Consider the following 19,518-nt stretch of genomic DNA (forward strand, 5'->3'; position numbering starts at 1 on the left):
AATCCGATTTACTGCATCCGGAAACTAGTATCTTCACTGCTGAGGCCTACGCAATATTGTCGACCGTGAAGCATACAAGGAAATCAAAACTCAAAAAATCAGTTATATATACGGACTCCCTTAGTGTTGTGAAGTCTTTGATGTCGTTCTGTAAGCACAAAAATCCTATAATAATTGAACTCTATTCCTCTTATGTAAAGCATATGTATCTAACCAGGATGTGGTTATATGCTGGGTGCCTGGCCATAGGGGCATCCAGGGTAACGTTCTAGCGGGCCAGATGGCCACATCAATTGCATCACACACTGTTAATTCTACCGCTGAAGTCCCTGTCACAGACCTGAAACCCTTCTTAAGAAGGAAACTGCGAAACTACTGGCAACGATTGTGGGACCTGGAAACAAATAATAAGTTGCATTTAATAAAGCCACAATTAGGTTTCTGGCCTCCTGTAACAAAATCACGCCGGACAGATGTCCTATTCTGTCGCCTCAGAATAGGACACACATTTGGCACACATAACTTTTTACTCACTGACAATGATCCTCCAACCTGCGGTAGATGCGGGGAGAGGCTGACCGTCCTCCACGTCCTCCTGGAGTGTCGGGCAGCCGAATCTGAAAGAAGGAAACATTTTTCCCTAGCATACCGGCAGCACATCCCCCTACATCCCGTAATGCTACTCGGCCCAGAACCTTTATTTGACACCAACACAGTACTAAATTTCCTGAAAGATGTTGTCCTGCATGTTTTTAGCCCCACATGTTCGTAGCGGGTCCTCTCCTCAGAGGATGCCGCTGTGATAGGTCTTTCGTGTAGCGCGCGCCTCTAGGCCCTTGTGTTTCAAGGGCTCTGGCGAGGCAGCAGTGCTCCAAGTAATTTTACCATCTTATATCTTTTATATTTTGCATCATTCTTCTACGATGGATTTTAATGTTCATAGTATTCGTCATTAGTCATCGCAATAATTTTATAGCACGTAGATTTTACGCACTTTACAGCGACAATTTTTAGGCCAGTTTACAGCCAAGTCACATCTCTATAATACATCGTCAACATCACCACTTGTCATGGCGCTCTTTGGCCAAACCTGGCCCTTGCGCCATTAAACACGACATATCATCATCATCAAATTGTGTGTCAGCTTCGTGTGTATACATATAGTCTTTTCTATGCACTAGGTTTTTCGCGTAATCCATTACCAGTTGACAGCCTATCTTATGATATGTACTCTGTTAACATTAGTTGTTTATTAGTGTACTCGCTCGTTTTGCGACTTATGAAATGCCGGCGTTTATATATTTTCAACATTTGACATAACCCTGTATGTTTTGTAGGGACAACCCAGGACGTGCATTTCTCAGCACCCAGTCAACTGCCAGAAGTGACTCAAACACAGGCCACCAGTAAGTAGACATCAGTTGCAATTTCACATTATGCAGTTGGCTGCTGCCTTGTACTGAGGCTTTTTTTTTAATGAGATGGTGATGTCGTTCTAATGTACATTTTGACCACAAAGGTGCGATCATCTCACAGAGGCATATATGGTTGCTATTCTCTGCGAGAGACATGTTCTCGTGTTCGTGCAGCATTTGTGTTTGGCGGTATTGTCGCCCAATGAGTCAGATATAAACATTGTAACTCGCCACTGCCGGCAAGTAATTGCGAGAAACGCATTATGACGCTGTAAAGTTATTTCATTAATTCGAAGGAAAGTTTTGCAGCAGGAAAAAAGGTTGCTAGTCCAGGTAAACATGTCTTTTTCTCACAAGTTGTATAACCAAACTATGGATGTGTGAAATTCGTAACATATGAATGGATTTTAATTCATCCTTTAGTAATGCTTCTAAAAGAGACTAAAGATGGCATGTGACTACCTCTCCAATCAGCAGATCATACACTTACAGTCATAAGTGGTAGTTCCATGCAGTCTCGCACTCTATATAACCTTTCCTTTCAGCAGCATTGGAACAGGTGGCTGCGTTTTCAGAAGAAGTGCACTTGGCACTGTATATGTATGTGTGAAGTCGGTTTTCTTTGTATGTGTCGGCTCACTGACACATGTCCCCGCAGGGGCGTCTGCGTCAGCAGGCGTTTGGTGTGTTGCGACACCACGTACCCGAGCACACGAGGGTTGGACCCACCCGCGTGTAGCCGTGCGCGGCTTAGCCGTGTCTGGGGAAAAGGGGATCCTGGGGGTTGAGCCGATGCTGGGTGTTTGGACCTTTAAGGCCCCCCGGCGGAGGCAACACACCTCTTCGGCCTCGGCTTCACATAGACGGCACCTCCAGACTGACCCACCTGGAGGACATCGGCAGTCGCCTTTTCCTGTCTCTCCCTCCTCGAATCTTCGTCTTTATCTCCCACCTTTTGACCTTTCCTGTCTCTTTCTCTCTTCTTTTTACTTCCTTTCTCCTGGCGGCAAGGGTTAACCCTGTGTGGCTATCCAACCTTGGGTACACCATATTTGGTTATAGTGACGGCGTACGACTGGCGTAGTGCAGACTTCTATGCAAGCTCTGCCGCGTCCCCTCGTTGGGCTCCGTGGTGGGCGGTCGGCGCTGTTGCCGAATCTATACATTTTTTCATGGAAACTTGTTTCCCCTCCCTTGCTGATCGCCCTCAGAAACGAGGGCGCACCGAAGATGCCTTCAAGTTTTTCGGACGCCAAACCCAGAATTTTCCCCGCTTCCACGTTATTCATTCCGAAAAGCCAAACAAAGCAGTGCGAAACATTTCACCATTCCTTGTTTCAAAGTCCCTGACTGATGTTTTTGGTCCAGGATACAAGGTGTCGAGGATGGTAAGCAGCGACCTCCTCTTGCAGCTCCGCGATGTAAAACAATATGAGAAACTACCGCAACTAGTGTCATTTGGAGAGACCCCCATAACAGTAACCGCGCACCGTAAAATGAACACCACCCGTGGAGTTGTGTCAGATGATGATTTGCTTGAGCTGACTGAAGCGGAACTCCTGGAGGGCTTCAGCGAACAAAATGTAATCAATGTCAGAAGAATTAAAATGAGGCGGGATGGTAAAGAGATTCAGACGAAGCACCTAATAATTACTTTTGGATCAAGTATCTTGCCCGAATCAATCGAGGCCGGGTACATCAAGCTCCGTGTTAGGCCGTACGTGCCAAACCCACTCCGATGTTTCAAATGCCAGCGCTTCGGTCACAGCTCGCAGAGCTGCCGAGGCCGCCAAACTTGTGCAAAATGCAGTGCTCAAGAACACACCTCTGAAGCTTGTGAGAACGCTCTCCACTGTGTAAACTGTGACGGGGAGCACGCCGCATACTCGCGGTCGTGCCCCTCCTGGAAGAAAGAAAAAGAAATCGTAACGATCAAAGTAAAAGAGAATATCTCATTCAAGGAGGCACGCAGGCGGGTATCGTACCTGCCTAAGAAAAGCTTTGCCGATGTGGCGCGTCAGGGGGCAGCGTCAGAACGGCCTCCGGCGGCTGTCCGACCCACAGGCAGTGAGTCGGCAGTTACGCCATCTGCCCCCGCGGCGGTTGCAGGTAGCCCTGCTCCGTCAACCCACCAGAGAGGGCCACCCACAACGAAGGTGGGCGCAGCCGAGGCTGCCCCAACCTCCCCGACCCCTTCCAGCGCTGGCAACAGCCGGCGCAGCCAAATCCCCCAGGGAGCCCCATCGACCTCCGGGCTGGTCGGTGCAGGGGTCTTGCCCCCCAAGGCAGGACCCTCGCTTGTAAATTCTCGCTTTCAAGAGCACGTGTCCGGCGCCTCACAAGAGGCAATGGACACTACACCTATCCCCAAGGCGCACCAAGCGCCTAAGGAGCGGCGAGGCTCCCTCGAAGGCTCCAGAAAGGGCAGAACTCCCGTTACAGGGCCCCGAAAGAGCTCTGTAACCTAAGGCATCACCTCCGTTTCCGTAAACACAGCACCAATTTTTCTTTAAATATGGATACACAAGTCATTCAATGGTATGGCAGAGGTCTCCTTAGGAATCTCGATGATGTGCAAGCACTTATCCATAACCACAATCCAAAAGTGCTGTGTTTACAGGAAACACACTTAAAATCAAAATACACAAACTTTCTTCGACAGTATGTTACTTTTCGCAAAGATCGCGATGATGCAATCGCATCATCGGGAGGTGTTGCAATTGTAATCCAAAAGAACATAGCATGTCAACATTCACAGCTACGAACGGCTGTTCAAGCAGTGGCGGTTCGAGCTGTCTTGCTAAACAAGCTTATCACTATTTGCTCGATTTATATACCCCCACACTACAAACTAAGCAAACATGAATTTCAGTCCTTCATAGATGAATTGCCAGAACCTTATGTTGTACTTGGGGATTTCAATGCGCACAAATGCCTGTGGGGCGACTCTCGTATAGATGCGCGAGGTCGTCTTGTTGAACAGTTCCTTTTCTCTTCTGGTGCGTGCCTTCTTAATAAGAAGAAACCCACATATTACTGTCTTGCAAACAATACCTTTTCTTCAATTGATCTCAGCATAGTTTCTCCTTCTATTCTGCCTGAACTCGAATGGGAAGTTACAAAGAACCCTTACGGAAGCGGTCACTTCCCCATAATACTACGAACACATAAAGAAAACGAATATCCACCACAGGCACCTCGGTGGAAAATTGAGACAGCTGATTGGGAGAAATTTGGAACTCTTACTCCTATCTCATGGCATGACATCCCCTCGTTAGAAATTGATGCTGCTGTGGAGTATTTTACAGCCTTGATAATAGATGCCGCATCTAAATGCATATCACAAGTAAATGGCTTGGCATGTAAACGGCGCGTCCCGTGGTGGAACGACGAATGTAGGATCGCTCGTAAGAAACAAAACAAAGCGCGGGGGTTGCTACGCGCCTCCCCCACTGCGGAGAATGTTATAAACTTTAAAAAAGTAAAATCCCAGGGCAGGCGAATCCGCCGACAGGCCAGAAGAGAGAGCTGGCAGAACTTTTTATCAGGTATCAACTCGTATACAGATGAGGCCAAAGTCTGGAACAGGGTTAGTAGGATAAGAGGCCGACAAACATACTCCCTCCCTTTGGTAAACACACAAGGCGAAACCCTGCAAGACCAGGCAGATTCACTTGGGGAGCACTTTGAGCGTATGCCGAGCTCAATCAATTATTCCCAGTCCTTTCTTAAACATAAAGAAATAATAGAATGTAAGCCAATCATACGAAAGTCCAGGCAGAATGAACCGTATAACCGGCCTTTCAGTATTGCCGAGTTGAGAGCTGCCTTGAACACATACAAAAGCACTGCACCGGGACCTGACAGAGTCATGTATGACATGATCAGAAACCTACATACTGACACACAAGTTATACTACTTTCACTAATCGACACTATTTGGGCTTCGGGATACCTCCCATCCACATGGTAAGAAGCGATTGTGGTTCCTGTTCTGAAGCACGGAAAAGACCCCTCCTTGGCGGCAAGTCAGCGTCCGATAGCTCTAACTAATTGCCTGTGTAAGCTTTTCGAAAAAATGATAAATCGCAGACTTATACATTTCCTCGAGCTCAACAATATGCTCGATCCCTATCAGTGTGGATTCCGAGAAGGGCGGTCGACAACCGATCATCTTGTGCGCATGGAAGGAAATATCCGCGATGCCTTTATACATAAACAGTCTTTCCTATCGATATTCCTCGATATGGAGAAGGCATATGACACGGCATGGTGTTACGGGATCTTGCGAGACCTGTCGGAAATTGGCATCCGTGGAAATATGCTGAACACAATTGAAAGCTATTTGTCAAATCGTACCTTCCGAGTAAAAGTCGGCAATGAACTGTCACGTCTCTATACGCAGGAAACTAGTGTACCCCAGGGAGGCGTGCTCAGCTGCACTCTCTTTATCGTTAAGATGAACACGCTACGTGCTTCACTACCACCTGCCATTTTTTATTCCGTATACGTAGACGATATACAAATAGGTTGCAGGATTTGAAGCCTAACAGTATCCGAAAGACAGGTACAGCAGGGTTTCAACAAGGTTTCCAAGTGGGCAGACGAAAACGGATTTAAGGTCAACCCCCACAAACGTTCTTGTGTTCTCTTCACAAGAAAGAGAGGCCTGGTCCCAGATCCGTGTGTAGAACTGGGCGGACAACAAATTCCTGTCAGCAAAGAACACAAATTCCTTGGTGTTATTCTTGACTCCAGGCTCACTTTCATTCCTCACATAAAGCATCTTACCCCGCAGGGGCGTCTGCGTCAGCAGGCGTTTGGTGTGTTGCGACACCACGTACCCGAGCACACGAGGGTTGGACCCTCCCGCGTGTAGCCGTGCGCGGCTTAGCCGTGTCCGGGGAAAAGGGGATCCTGGGGGTTGAGCCAATGCCGGGTGTTTGGACCTTTACGGCCCCTCGGCGGCGGCAACACACCCCTTTGGCCTCTGCTTCACGTAGACGGCACCCCCGGACTGACCCACCCGGGGGAAATCGGTAGTTGCCGTTTCCTGTCTCTCTCTCCTTCGACCCTTCGTCTTTCTCTCACTTTCCAGCTTTCCTGTCTTCTTCTCACTTCTGAATTTCTGATCCTTCTGGCAGCTAGGGTTAACCTTGTGTGAAATAACCAAGCTTGGTTGTATCATATTTGGTTATAGTGGTTGTGTACAGCTGGCGATGGCAGGCCTCGTTTATTTACAAGGCCTGTCACGTCCCCTTGTTGGGCTCCATGGTGGGTGGCTGACACCACTGCCGAAATTACTCCAATTTTTATGGCTTCTTCTTTCCCCAGGCTTCCTGATCGCCCTCTCACAAAAAGAGGGCGCACCGAAGAATGTTTCAACTTCTTTAATAAGCCCACTGAAATTTTTCCACGTTTCCACGTGATTCACAGCGAAACCCCCGACAAGACCGTAAGAACTGTATCACCTTTCGTTGTCGCGAAATGCCTAACTGAGACCCTAGGTGCAGGATACAAAGTCACGAAAATGGCCAGTGGTGACATTCTCCTTGAAGTCCGTGATAAAGCTCAGCATGAAAATCTGCAAAAGCTCACCTCGCTTGGCGACACCCAAATCTCTCTAAGTCCTCATCGTTCATTGAATAGTACACGAGGGGTAGTATCAGATCAGGACCTGCTGGAACTGACTGAGACAGAGCTCCTAGAAGGCTGGAAAGACCAACACGTTACGAATGTACAGCGAATTAAGATCCGGCGTGACGACAAAGAAATTCCGACAAAACACCTCATACTTACCTTTTGTACGAGCACACTCCCTGAACAAATCGAAACCGGCTACATGAAAATAAATGTAAGACCATACATTCCAAACCCCCGACGCTGTTTTAAGTGCCAAAGATTCGGTCACGGCTCTCAGAGCTGCAGGGGCCGTACCACCTGTGCAAAGTGCGCATCACATGAGCACCCTGCAGATAACTGCAATGATCCACCCCACTGTGCAAATTGTGACGGTGAACACCCGGCATACTCTCGCTCTTGTCCCTTATGGAAGAAAGAAAAAGAAATTATCACGCTCAAAGTAAAAGAAAATATTTCCTTCAAAGAAGCTAGAAAACGCCTCTCGTTTGTGGGGCCTTCTTTCTCCGACGTGGCACGGCAGGGGGCAGTGCCACAACGGTTCTCGGCGGCCGTTAGGACCACGCAAAGTGGACCGACGGTAGCGCCACTCGCCCCCACTGCGGGATCAGCTAGTGCTGTTCCGCAACCCAGCAAGAGCCAGCAGTCCACCGGACCTGCGGGCTCCACGACTTCTAGGGCCTCTGTTCGCACAGAGAAGCCCGAAACACCCGCGAACGTACACCGCGAGCGGGCATCCAGCGCCTCTATGGAGGCGATGGATACATCAAGTGTATCGGCGTCTCGGACGCCGAAGGATCGGCGAAGCTCTCAGGAGCTGCCCAAAAAAGGCAAATCCCGCATCACAGGGCCTGGCAAGGTTCCTGTGGGATAACATAGTTTTCCTCTCTTGAACACACATCACCATACACTTTCACTATGGATACACAAATATTATATTGGAATGTCAGGGGTCTTCTTCACAATCTAGATGATGTCAAGGAACTCCTACATAAACATAACCCAAAGGTGCTGTGTGTTCAAGAGACTCATCTGAAAAGCACACAAACAAACTTTCTTGGTAACTACGCCATCTTCAGAAAAGACCGTGACGAGGCTAACGCGTCGTGCGGTGGCGTAGCAATTGTCGTAGACAAGTCTATAGCTTGTCATCATGTAGCCCTACAGACACCCCTCGAAGCAGTATCAGTGCGAGGAGTTCTTTTTAATAAGTTGGTTACTGTTTGCTCCATTTACATACCCCCAAACTATCACCTTCACAAAACAGACTTCTACAACCTTATAAATCAGCTTCCGGAACCCTACATACTCGTTGGTGATTTTAATGCCCACAACACCCTGTGGGGAGATTCCCGTTGTGACGCGAGAGGTCGGCTGATAGAACATTTTCTTTTGACATCCGGGGCATCCCTATTTAATAAGAAGGAGCCGACTTATTACAGTGTGCATCACAACACATACTCATCTATAGACTTAGCAATTGGCACTGCTAGTCTTCTGTCTGACCTGAAATGGAATGTCATCAAGAATCCTTTTGGAAGTGATCACTTCCCAGTCACTCTAAACTTAACAACACAGTATGATTCTCCACCGCATGTCCCTCGATGGAAATTAGCCTCAGCCGATTGGAAAAGTTTTCAAGAATGTACTTATTTACCGTGGGACTTTTTAGAATACTATACTATAGATGATGCCGTATCATATTTTACTCATTTTATTATCGACGCAGCGCAAAAGTGTATACCACAAACAAATGGTCTTTCATCCAAAAGACGTGTCCCGTGGTGGAACGAAGATTGCAAAGAAGCGCGAAAGAGGCAGAATAGGGCATGGGGCAGGCTTCGTCGATCACCAAATGCGGGGAATCTAATTGAATTCAAGAAGGCAAAATCACAGGGCAGGAGAACACGACGACGTGCTAAGCGAGAAAGCTGGGAAAGGTACATCTGTAGTATCAATTCGTACAAGGATGAGGGTAAGGTATGGAACAGGGTGAACAGATTAAAGGGCAGGGAAACACAACCGCTTCCTTTAGTAAACGCTCAAGGCGACACCATGAAAGATCAGGCAGACCTCCTGGGTAAGCATTTTGAAAATATTTCTAGTGCATCACACTATGCGCCAACTTTCCTAAAGTTCAAGGAACGCATAGAGCGAGAGCGCCTTGAACGAAAATGCGCAGCAGATGAACCTTATAACCGTCCGTTTAGTCTCGCTGAACTGAAGGCTGCTCTCAGTTCCTGCGGCAACTCAGCACCAGGTGGTGACCGCATAATGTATGCAATGATAAAGAATATGCATCCAGAAACATTGAACACACTTCTGTCTCTTTACAACACCATGTGGCTATCTGGGCATATTCCATCCTCATGGAAAGAAGCGATTGTCATCCCAATTCATAAGCAAGGCAAAGACCCCGCATTAGTCAGCAGTTACAGACCAATAGCACTAACGAGCTGCATGTGTAAATTATATGAAAAAATGGTTAATCGGCGTCTAATCTATTTCCTGGAAAGCAACCGTCTACTTGATCCCCTTCAATGTGGTTTCAGGGAGGGTAGGTCAACAATAGACCACCTTGTTCGCATTGAGGCAAATATTAGAGAGGCTTATATACACAAACAATTTTTTCTTTCTGTATTTCTGGACTTGGAGAAAGCCTATGACACAACATGGCGATTCGGAATCCTCCGAGACCTATCTGCGATGGGCGTACGCGGCAATATGCTAAATATGATAGAAAACTACTTGACTAACCGCACATTCCGTGTTAGAGTGGGCAATGCCCTGTCCAGGCTATTCACTCAAAAGACTGGTGTGCCACAAGGGGGCGTGCTTAGTTGCACCCTCTTCATTGTGAAAATGAACTCCATCCGCGAAGTCATTCCATCCTCAATTTTTTATTCAATATATGTAGACGATGTACAACTAGGATTTAGGTCTTGTAACCTTGCTGTCTGCGAGCGCCAAGTCCAGCTCGGACTGAACAAGGTTTCAAAATGGGCAAACGAAAATGGCTTCAAGCTAAACCCCTCCAAAAGCTCCTGTGTACTTTTTTCTGGAAAGAGAGGCTTGATACAAGATCCTGATATTATGCTGCATGGACAACACATACCACTCAACACTGAACATAAATTTTTAGGCATAATACTCGACTCAAAACTAACCTTCATTTCTCATATCAAGTATTTGAAAGCTAAATGCCTTAAAACAATGAACATCCTGAAAATACTGTCACATACAACATGGGGAAGCGACAGGAAATGCCTCATGAACCTCTACAGGAGCCTTGTACGATCGCGCTTAGACTACGGTGCCGTTGTGTATCACTCAGCTACACCCAGTGCTCTCAAGATGCTGGACCCTGTGCATCATCTTGGTATCCGCCTCGCCACCGGTGCCTTTAGGACGAGTCCGATTCAAAGCCTCTATGTCGAATCGAATGAATGGTCGCTCGATCTGCAGCGGTCATATTCTACATTTAATTATTTTCTGAAAGTACATGCTAACGAACACCATCCTTGTTATCCCACCATAAACGATATGACCTCTGCAACACTTTCACAACAAACCTACAGCCAGAGAGCCATTCTCGATCCGTGTGACAAAGCTGAGCGAGGAGATGGATGTTCATATTCGTGAAAATAGACTAATGGCTTCTGCCAAGCCGTTTCCACCGTGGTTGTGGCGAACCATTGACTGTGACACGTCATTTGTGGAGGTAACGAAGCACGCTCCAGAGGCGCACATTCATATGCATTTTCTGGAATTACAATTTAAATACCCTTGTCCAGAGTATTACACAGATGCGTCTAAATCACATGCTGGCGTGTCATATGCAGCCGTCGGCCCATCCTTTTCCGAGTCCGATGTTCTGCACCCTCAAACAAGCATCTTCACAGCAGAGGCGTATGCAGTATGGTCGGCTGCAAAACACATCAAACAGTTAAAACTACGTAAGGCGGTCATATACACAGACTCATTAAGTGTTGTGAAAACATTGATGTCATGCTTCAACCACAGAAATCCAATAATTGCAGATCTTTTCTCTCTCCTGTGTACTATTTATGCCTCTGGCCAACATGTAACGATATGCTGGGTGCCTGGACACAGAGGTATTGAAGGTAACGTCCTGGCAGACCGAATTGCTACCTCCTTAGACACAAAAGCTTGCAACATGTCCGCAGCCGTTCCCTTCTCAGACCTAAAGCCATACTTACGGAAACAACTCAGAACCTACTGGCAGCATAAATGGGACTCGGAAACCCTTAATAAACTCCACATAGTTAAGCCACATTTAGGATACTGGCCATCACTGACCAAGTCCAGACGAAGTGATGTCCTATTCTGTCGTCTCAGAATAGGGCACACTTACGGTACACATAGCTTTTTGTTAAGTGGCGGTGAGCGTCCAATGTGTAGTAGATGTGGGGAGACACTCAGTGTTCAGCATGTCTTCCTAGAATGCCGCGAAACACAAGCGGAAAGGAAAAAGCACTTCCCTTTAGCATACAGTCAGTGTATACCACTTCACCTGGCACTGTTTCTAGGCAGAGAACCGCTATTTCACATGCAATCTACCTTAGCCTTTTTAAACGACGTTGACACGCTCCACGTTTTCTGTGCAAGAAATTCGTAACACGGCCTCTTGCGAGAGGCCACGGTTGCGATGTGAACCTTTGTTATAGCACATGCCTCCAGGCCCTTGTACTCAAGGGACCAGCTGAGGCTGTTGTGCTATTTGTCAACAACAATCACTTGTCCATTTTTATTCATGTAACGCTATTACACCATTGTTGAACATCCTATACTTACAGCATACCCTACTTCAGCCATTCTCATATTTTTATTCCTTGTGTATTTTATGCAACTTATAGCTCTCAGTTTTAGGCCTCTCTACAGCCACGTCACACCAACTTCATCGGACTCATGATTTCATTGCAAACTCATTAACACGGGCATGGCGCTCTTTGGCCATAACTGGCCCTTGCGCCATTAAAAACCACATATCATCATCATAAAGCATCTTAACGGAAAATGTCTTAGAACAATGAACTTACTTAAAATCCTATCCCACACAATGTGGTGTAGCGACAGACAGTGTTTATTGAATATTTACAAGAGCCTAGTTCGATCACGGTTAGATTATGCTGCCGTAGTATATCACTCTGCCGCACCGAGCGCGCTTAAGATGTTAGACCCCGTTCACCATCTGGGTATCCGTCTGGCCACTGGCGCATTTACGACAAGCCCTGTTGAAAGCCTATGTGTAGAGTCAGATGAGTGGCCACTCCATCTTCAGAGAACAAACATCAGCTTAAAGTATTTTCTCAAGGTTCGCTCTAATAAGGAACATCCGTGTTTCACAACCTTTAACGACTTGACGTGTGAAACACTTTTTCATAACAGACCCTCTATGAGACTTCCTTTCTCACTGCGTGCAAGAGAACTTAGCACGGAAATGGATGTCCGAGTTCTCGAACAACGCCTAATGCCTCCAGCTAAGCTAGTACCGCCCTGGGAGTGGCAGCAGATAGAGTGTGACACATCCTTTGTAGAGGTCACTAAACATGCGCCAGAGACACATATCAAAATGCATTTCTTGGAGCTCCAGTACAAGTACTCGTGCACAGAGTTTTACACAGACGCTTCTAAGTCGCATGCTGGGGTGTCCTACGCAGCCATTGGCCAATCCTTCTCGGAATCCGGTGTGCTGCACCATGAAACAAGTATATTTACGGCTGAGGCCCATGCACTATTGTCGGCTGTGAAACATAACAGAAAATCTAAAATTCAAAAAACAATTTTATTTACAGACTCCCTAAGCGTCGTGAAAGCCTTGAAGTCACACTGTAAACACAGAAACCCCGTAATTACTGAGCTCTATTCCATTCTCTGTTATGCGTATATGTCTAACCAGCATGTCATCATATGCTGGGTGCCCGGACATAGGGGCGTCGAGGGTAACGTTCTAGCAGACCAGATGGCCACATCAATTTCATTGCATACAGTTAATCCTACTGCTTCGGTCCCTGTCACAGACCTGAAGCCTTTTTTAAGAAGGAAACTGCGAAACCATTGGCAACGTAAGTGGGACGCAGAAGTACACAACAAACTGCACGTGATAAAGCCACAATTAGGTTCTTCGCCCTCCGTAACAAAATCACGGCGAACAGATGTCCTATTCTGTCGTCTGAGAATAGGACACACATTTGGCACACATAACTTTTTACTCACCGGAAACGAGCCTCCAACCTGCGGTAGATGCGGGGAGAGGCTGACCCTCCTCCACGTCCTCCTGGAGTGTCGGGCAGCCGAATCTCAGAGAAACAAATATTTTCCCCTAGCATACCGGCAGCAGATCCCCCTTCATCCTGCAATGCTACTCGGCCTAGAACCTTTAATTGCCACCAACGCAGTCCTAAGTTTCATGAAAGATGTTGTCCTCCATGTTTTTAGCCCCACATGTTGGTAGCGGGTCCTCTCTTCAGAGGATGCGGCTGTGATAACTCTTTCGTATAGCACGCGCCTCTAGGCCCTTGTGTTTCAAGGGCTCTGGCGAGGCAGCAGTGCTCCAAGTAATTTTGCCATCTTATATATTTTATATTTTGCATCATTCTTCTACGATGGATTTTAATGTTCATAGTATTCGTCATTAGTCATCGCCATAATTTTATAGCACGTAGATTTTACGCACTTTACAGCGACTATTTTTAGGCCACTTTACAGCAAAGTCACATTTTCCATAATGCATCAACATTACCACTTGTTATGGCGCTCTTTGGCCAAACGTGGCCCTTGCGCCACAAAACACCACACATCATCATCATCACTGACACAAACAGTGCAAAAATCAGTTATACCATGAGGCTGACGATGCCTTCTGCTGCTCTAAATGTGGCACTTCATATTTTATGGTACTGCATGACATTTAAATCAAAGCTAGCACATAAAATGATCAAGAAAACTAACCGCTGTTATAGCTGTTTTCCTCAAAGAAAGCTTGTCCTTTATGGGCTGCGTTAATCTGAGCTCTCGACCGATGTATAAGTAGCATTATCCCTTAGTGAGTGAGAGATTGGGGGCACTTAATCGTGTTAGTGTTTAAATGGTGTCCTAATTATGTGCATTTGTTCAAACAAAGTTGTCTAGATTACTTTATTGTGTAGTGTAAAGCTTATGAAACCATCAGCTACTGAGTTTCTAACATGCATAGCATTCTTCATTATACAGGTGGCACTCGGCTGTACCACTGCAGTGCTGCGGAAATTGCCAGCACCAGCGGCTTTGCAACAGCTGTTTCACAGCATGTCGGTATGCGCTGATTTATAGTTATGTTGGGATGGGCTAGTATTATGGACCACTGCTACTCTGTATTGTGACAGATCCATATGATAGGTGATGTAATGGGCACAGCGAAAAGCTGTCAATGTTTTACTATGGTAAATAAAAAGGCTATCATTTGTGTCACTGGAGCAGGGGAGAAGAGAGAAGAGCATGCAAGCAGTCCTGAATGTACTTATATTGCAAGACATGAGAGAGACATATATATATATATATATATATATATATATATATATATATATGTATATATATATACAATTAAACTAAAGGCAGGGACGTTCCATCTTTCATCTTGAATTGACTTGTACAGCGCAAAAATACAACACAGACCACAGAGAAGCACACATGTTAACAGGTTTCAGACACACGTTAATTCAGCAGATTTGATACTCCAGGTGTGCTATTTTACACAAGGGAATAGGGAAAGGGGAGAAAGCCAGAAGAAAGAGTGGAGTGGAAAAGAAACGAATCGTGCCAAAAACAAGAGAAGCATCGTGCAGCCAGGATCGCCAGCAGGACATCTAAAAAGCACTCTGATAAAATTACATACAACACAACATTACACATTGTTTGTTTCAATCAACTCAGATCACATGTAGCCTTACTGCAATCAAGTTGTTTCCTTATGTCATATGAGGGAATGATGTGGGCCCAAAAAACTGTTTAGAGCTGAATGAGTATGTTCCATGGTAGCCTCATTGCCTGCTTTTTATCATATTGTTATCAGCTGATTATGTTAGGGACAAAAAGTGATAGTACGAGCTGTTTCCTGATTCGCCATTCCACACAACATGTCTTTGTGACTATATGTACATGCAGACGATCCATAGATGAAAAATGTTCAGTACAGTAGAATCTCAATACAACATACACTTGGTTGTAAAAGACATCTGAAAATGGTTTGGTTGGTTTACCAATGTTTGCCACGTTAACAACAATGTATACAAGAGACACTTTGTTACTAAGGATGACTTTTTAAGTATTCACTACTTCGAAGGGACACTACCCAGACAAGTTCACTTCGTGCACCTTGTGTGCTCCGAAGGGCGTAAAGATCACGCAATCCTCACACAAGTCAATTGCGCACGTCTCTTTAAGCATGAACTAGAAAAGGAGGGCAACGAGGACAGTGCAGGGCAGGAAGTGTCGGCAGTTGAAGCTGACGAGCGTCTAAGAGCACCTCAAAGGTGCTGCGAGCAACAAGGCTTGCAAAGTGAAGCGTTTAAATTCCAGAAGTTGGGAAGGAAGCTAATGTGCACAATCTACAGTCACTAAAAAGCTGTGAATGTCTTCTTTAAAGGGCCCCTAAACCACCGCGGTTGAAATTTAGTTGCGGTGTTGCAGTAGTACACGATAAGGCAATGAACACGTAGCCACGAGAATTTTTCGAAACGGTGCAGTAATAGTGGAGCTACGTGTGTTTGATTATCGAAAAATATTCCCCGCTCATTTTACTCTTTCGTCTGGTACGCGCCATCTGGACAGTATCGTCTTTTCCTCGCCTAGTACACCTCCAAATGCTACGGGACAGGCCATCACCAACGAGCTCTGTTGCTGCCTCGCTGGCCCGTGGTCCTGCGATGGGTGGCGCTAATGATCTCGCCAATACAATGGAACTGTATGGTGACTTGTGTTGAAGAGCCTCATAGGGAGACCCTTCTGTTGGCGTTTCTGTTCTTTGACCCCATTGGCTGCCCAGAATGGCATCGCGAGCAACGCGACGAGGAAGAAGGACTGTGTGCATTTGCTTGCAGGCCTTGCCGGCAGTCGTACACTTTCGCTCGACCAATCGACAGCACCGGAAACTGGTGACATCATCAGAGACAGCTTGGTGACGTCAGGACAAATGGGGGGGTGCAGGATAGGTCCAGAAAGGCGCACGGGGTCGTTTTCTTCATATTGTGGTGCTCCCGCAGTGCTACGCACTTTGGCGTTTGGCATCGTCGATTGTGACGGCAGTCCGATTTCGATACGCGTGTTTACTTGAAATGTTAAAAAAATGTCGAGAAGTGGTTTAGGGGCCCTTTTAGCCACCCTGAGCAATTATTCCTTCAGATATATCTAAACAGACTTTAGTGATGATGCATAATAAAGTGATCTAGTCTGGCTTCTCAGTGTTTTAAAATTTTTGGTTTCGAGAGACATGTTTCTCGTGCCTCTTGAGTATCTCTTCTAATGCGGCTTTACTGTAATGTACACGCACAATTGTGTAACTCCTCCTGCAAGTATTATTCATTAAGTCTGGTCACTGATGTGCAAAGTTTGTGGTTAAGTCTTGATGTCCGTAATTTTTAGAGCTATCTTTATTAATTCAGGCTGTTCTTATTGGTTATTCGATGCAGGAGACAATGCCTACGAAATTATTGGCCCTGATGACGAGAGCCCTCAAGAGGCAAACGACATCTCTGTTGCAGAAGTGAGCCCGATACCACCTGAAGTTACCATGACAGATGACACGGCAGCAATAGATACAGAGACGGCCATGTCTACTGCAGCTGAAACAGTGTACGAGGCAAGCAGCAGCGCGTCAGCATCAGCAGCAGTGTCAGAAGGAACCGCACCAGGCCTGGTAGAGCAACATGTGTGCTATCACTGACATTTTTTGTATGGCATACAACTCATTTGCTCAACATACAAAAGCTTTTCACCATGAGTGTGAGCCAGTGTTCTAGTGCAGCAAGTGCAAGACTAGGTTAGGTGTTATAACACAGTACGAGCATCACTTTAATATATGCAAATGCAAACATATTACAGTTGTTGCCTCCCCAGCCAGGCCACATAGCGACAACAAGGTGGAACACATGGTGGGACACACCTCTCCCCCATTAGAAGATAGTAGACACTGTCAGTGTTGTTGCTAGATTGACTGGTCTTTGTAGGCAACTAGAAGGACGACACAGGTTTCATAAGATTGTTGTTGATGTTGTTGAAGAGGTAAAAAAGAAGTTTGATGCAGCTGAAGTGCCAACTGATATTGAGCAAATCAAAAGCAACCACCTGAGAAAGCAACACTATCGACATTTGGGTATCTATGTGTCGCCAACTCTGGTAAGGATGGCATAGGACAGAAGTGTGATGAAAATCACAGACACTCCTGTTGCATCACTGGCCACAGTGAGCAGCGACTTGTGGGGCAAGAGAGTCAACTGAAACGAACGTTATGACATAGTGTCATGCTCCCATGTGACCACTTTCCATGTTATTTTGCATGACACAGCTCAACCTCCAGAAACGAGACTGCAACTTGTCTGTAAAAAAGCTTTCAAACAAATTATTCGTAACACTATTAACATAGCAGTATCTTTTTTGTGTGTTCGTTCGAGGTTCCCGGGTGTCCATTAATGCAAAAATTGAGGAAAAAAAGAACATGTGTTGTACTTACGCCTTCTTAACAAGTACGAGGAAGACAACTTTTCTAGTCATGCATCTTCATCATACTATCAAGTTTTTAAATGCCCTTTATAATTATTATTACCAGATATATCTAAGTGCATTCTATGCATTTAGCAGGTGTAAAATCAGGTCAGTTGGATCAGATGCCTTATCTGCAAGAGAGCCCTATATTCAAGAAATTTGAATTAAAATAGGTACGTTAGAGACGCATTCTTTCAGCACTTTATTGCCTGTGGTTTAAGCATTTCTCAATACTTTTGTGGATGGCAGTTTCAACCGGCACAGCACTGCGCTTTGCCACAGTCACATGTGTCTTCAAAGCGGTGTTTACCATTTGTGTCGATCGACCGAAGAGAAAGTGCACGAAATGAAAGTCATGGATAAGTGACACGATGGTGGGTGCACAAGACAAGTCTGTCAAGCGAAGAAAAAGAAAGGAAACGAAAAAGGAAAAGAAACGAATAAAGAAGAATTGAGAACAGGAAAAAAAAAATTACCGACGATTACGTTACTTCATAATGCGAAATTTGAGCGCAGCAAATAAGCTGTTTCACCTTTTCGATAGATTGAGGCAAAGAAATCGAGCAACACATGTATGCGCTATCACAGAATTTTTTTTTAATTTTTCACACGTATTCCTTTAACAAAGACTCCACTAACAGTTCTTGACAGTCATGAAGGAAGCTTTGTGGTCGGAGAAATAGACTGATATATGTTCGACTTGGTACACCAATGCTTGATTCTCAAAGACGAGATCTATACAAGTGCCTCGCGAGGTTGTCACAGCCGTGGGACGCGTTACGAGCGAGAGGAACGGGATGTTCTCCCGCATAAGTGTTAGGAAATTGCTGTTTGTCTTTATGTCAAGCCGCCACCGATCTGGCTCTCTGATTGCCACCGCACAGGGCGAACGGCAGCGGCAATTTCGGCTCGGGCGGTGCACATATACAGATCCGCCGCCACCGATCTGGCTCTCTGATTGCCACCGCACAGGGGTTGCATTGGAGGAGGAGCGAAGAAAGGAATTAAGTTCGAGCCGGCGCTTTGACAACCGGAGACTCGCAGGAAGAGGGGGGAGGGGGGCGGCGTGTACACCCAGCGGGAAACGATGGGGGCAGAAGCGCGCGCAGCAAGCGGACAACACGATAAAGGGAGGAGGGAAGAGATAGCAGCGACTGAATGATGCCGCTGACGCCGATAGTGAGTCAACCCCAGCTGCGGAGTTGGTTTCAGGGACAACGAATAACCGGCGCGTCGGCAACTGAAGAGCACCCTATCCGCCACACAAGAACAGGGGGGGGGACCCTTTCCTCCTCTTTCTGCATGGCGGCGACGGTGTTCTATGCAGTCACGTTATCTTGACTCTCTAGCGGCGTCAGCGGCATCCAGCGGTATCAGTCGGTCGCTGCTAGCGCTGGGGGGATGAAACGGGGGCGGAGCTGGTTACGAGGCCGACGACGACGCGAAACCCAGGAACCCCCGCAGGGGCGTCTGCGTAAGCAGGCGTTTGGTGTGTTGCGACACCACGTACCCGAGCACACGAGGGTTGGACCCTCCCGCGTGTAGCCGTGCGCGGCTTAGCCGTGTCCGGGGAAAGGGGGATCCTGGAGGTTGAGCCGATGCCGGGTGTTCGGACCTTTAAGGCCCCCCGGCGGAGGCAACACGCCTCTTTGGCCTCCGCTTCACGTAGACGGCACCCCCGGACTGACCCACCCGGGGGAAATCG

General features: G+C 46.5%; 1 long non-coding RNA gene across 1 annotated transcript; it reads left to right on the top strand.

The window, feature by feature from the left end:
* The first annotated feature begins 1,303 nt into the window (after nt 1–1,303).
* LOC142563577 (uncharacterized) lies at nt 1,304–16,956 on the top strand. Its single transcript, XR_012824340.1, has 3 exons — nt 1,304–1,406; nt 14,289–14,369; nt 16,742–16,956. It is a non-coding gene; the product is annotated as an uncharacterized LOC142563577 (long non-coding RNA).
* Nucleotides 16,957–19,518: the final 2,562 nt, after the last annotated feature.

Source organism: Dermacentor variabilis, chromosome 11, assembly GCF_050947875.1.
Source record: "Dermacentor variabilis isolate Ectoservices chromosome 11, ASM5094787v1, whole genome shotgun sequence".
NCBI classification, from domain to species: Eukaryota; Metazoa; Arthropoda; class Arachnida; order Ixodida; family Ixodidae; genus Dermacentor; species Dermacentor variabilis.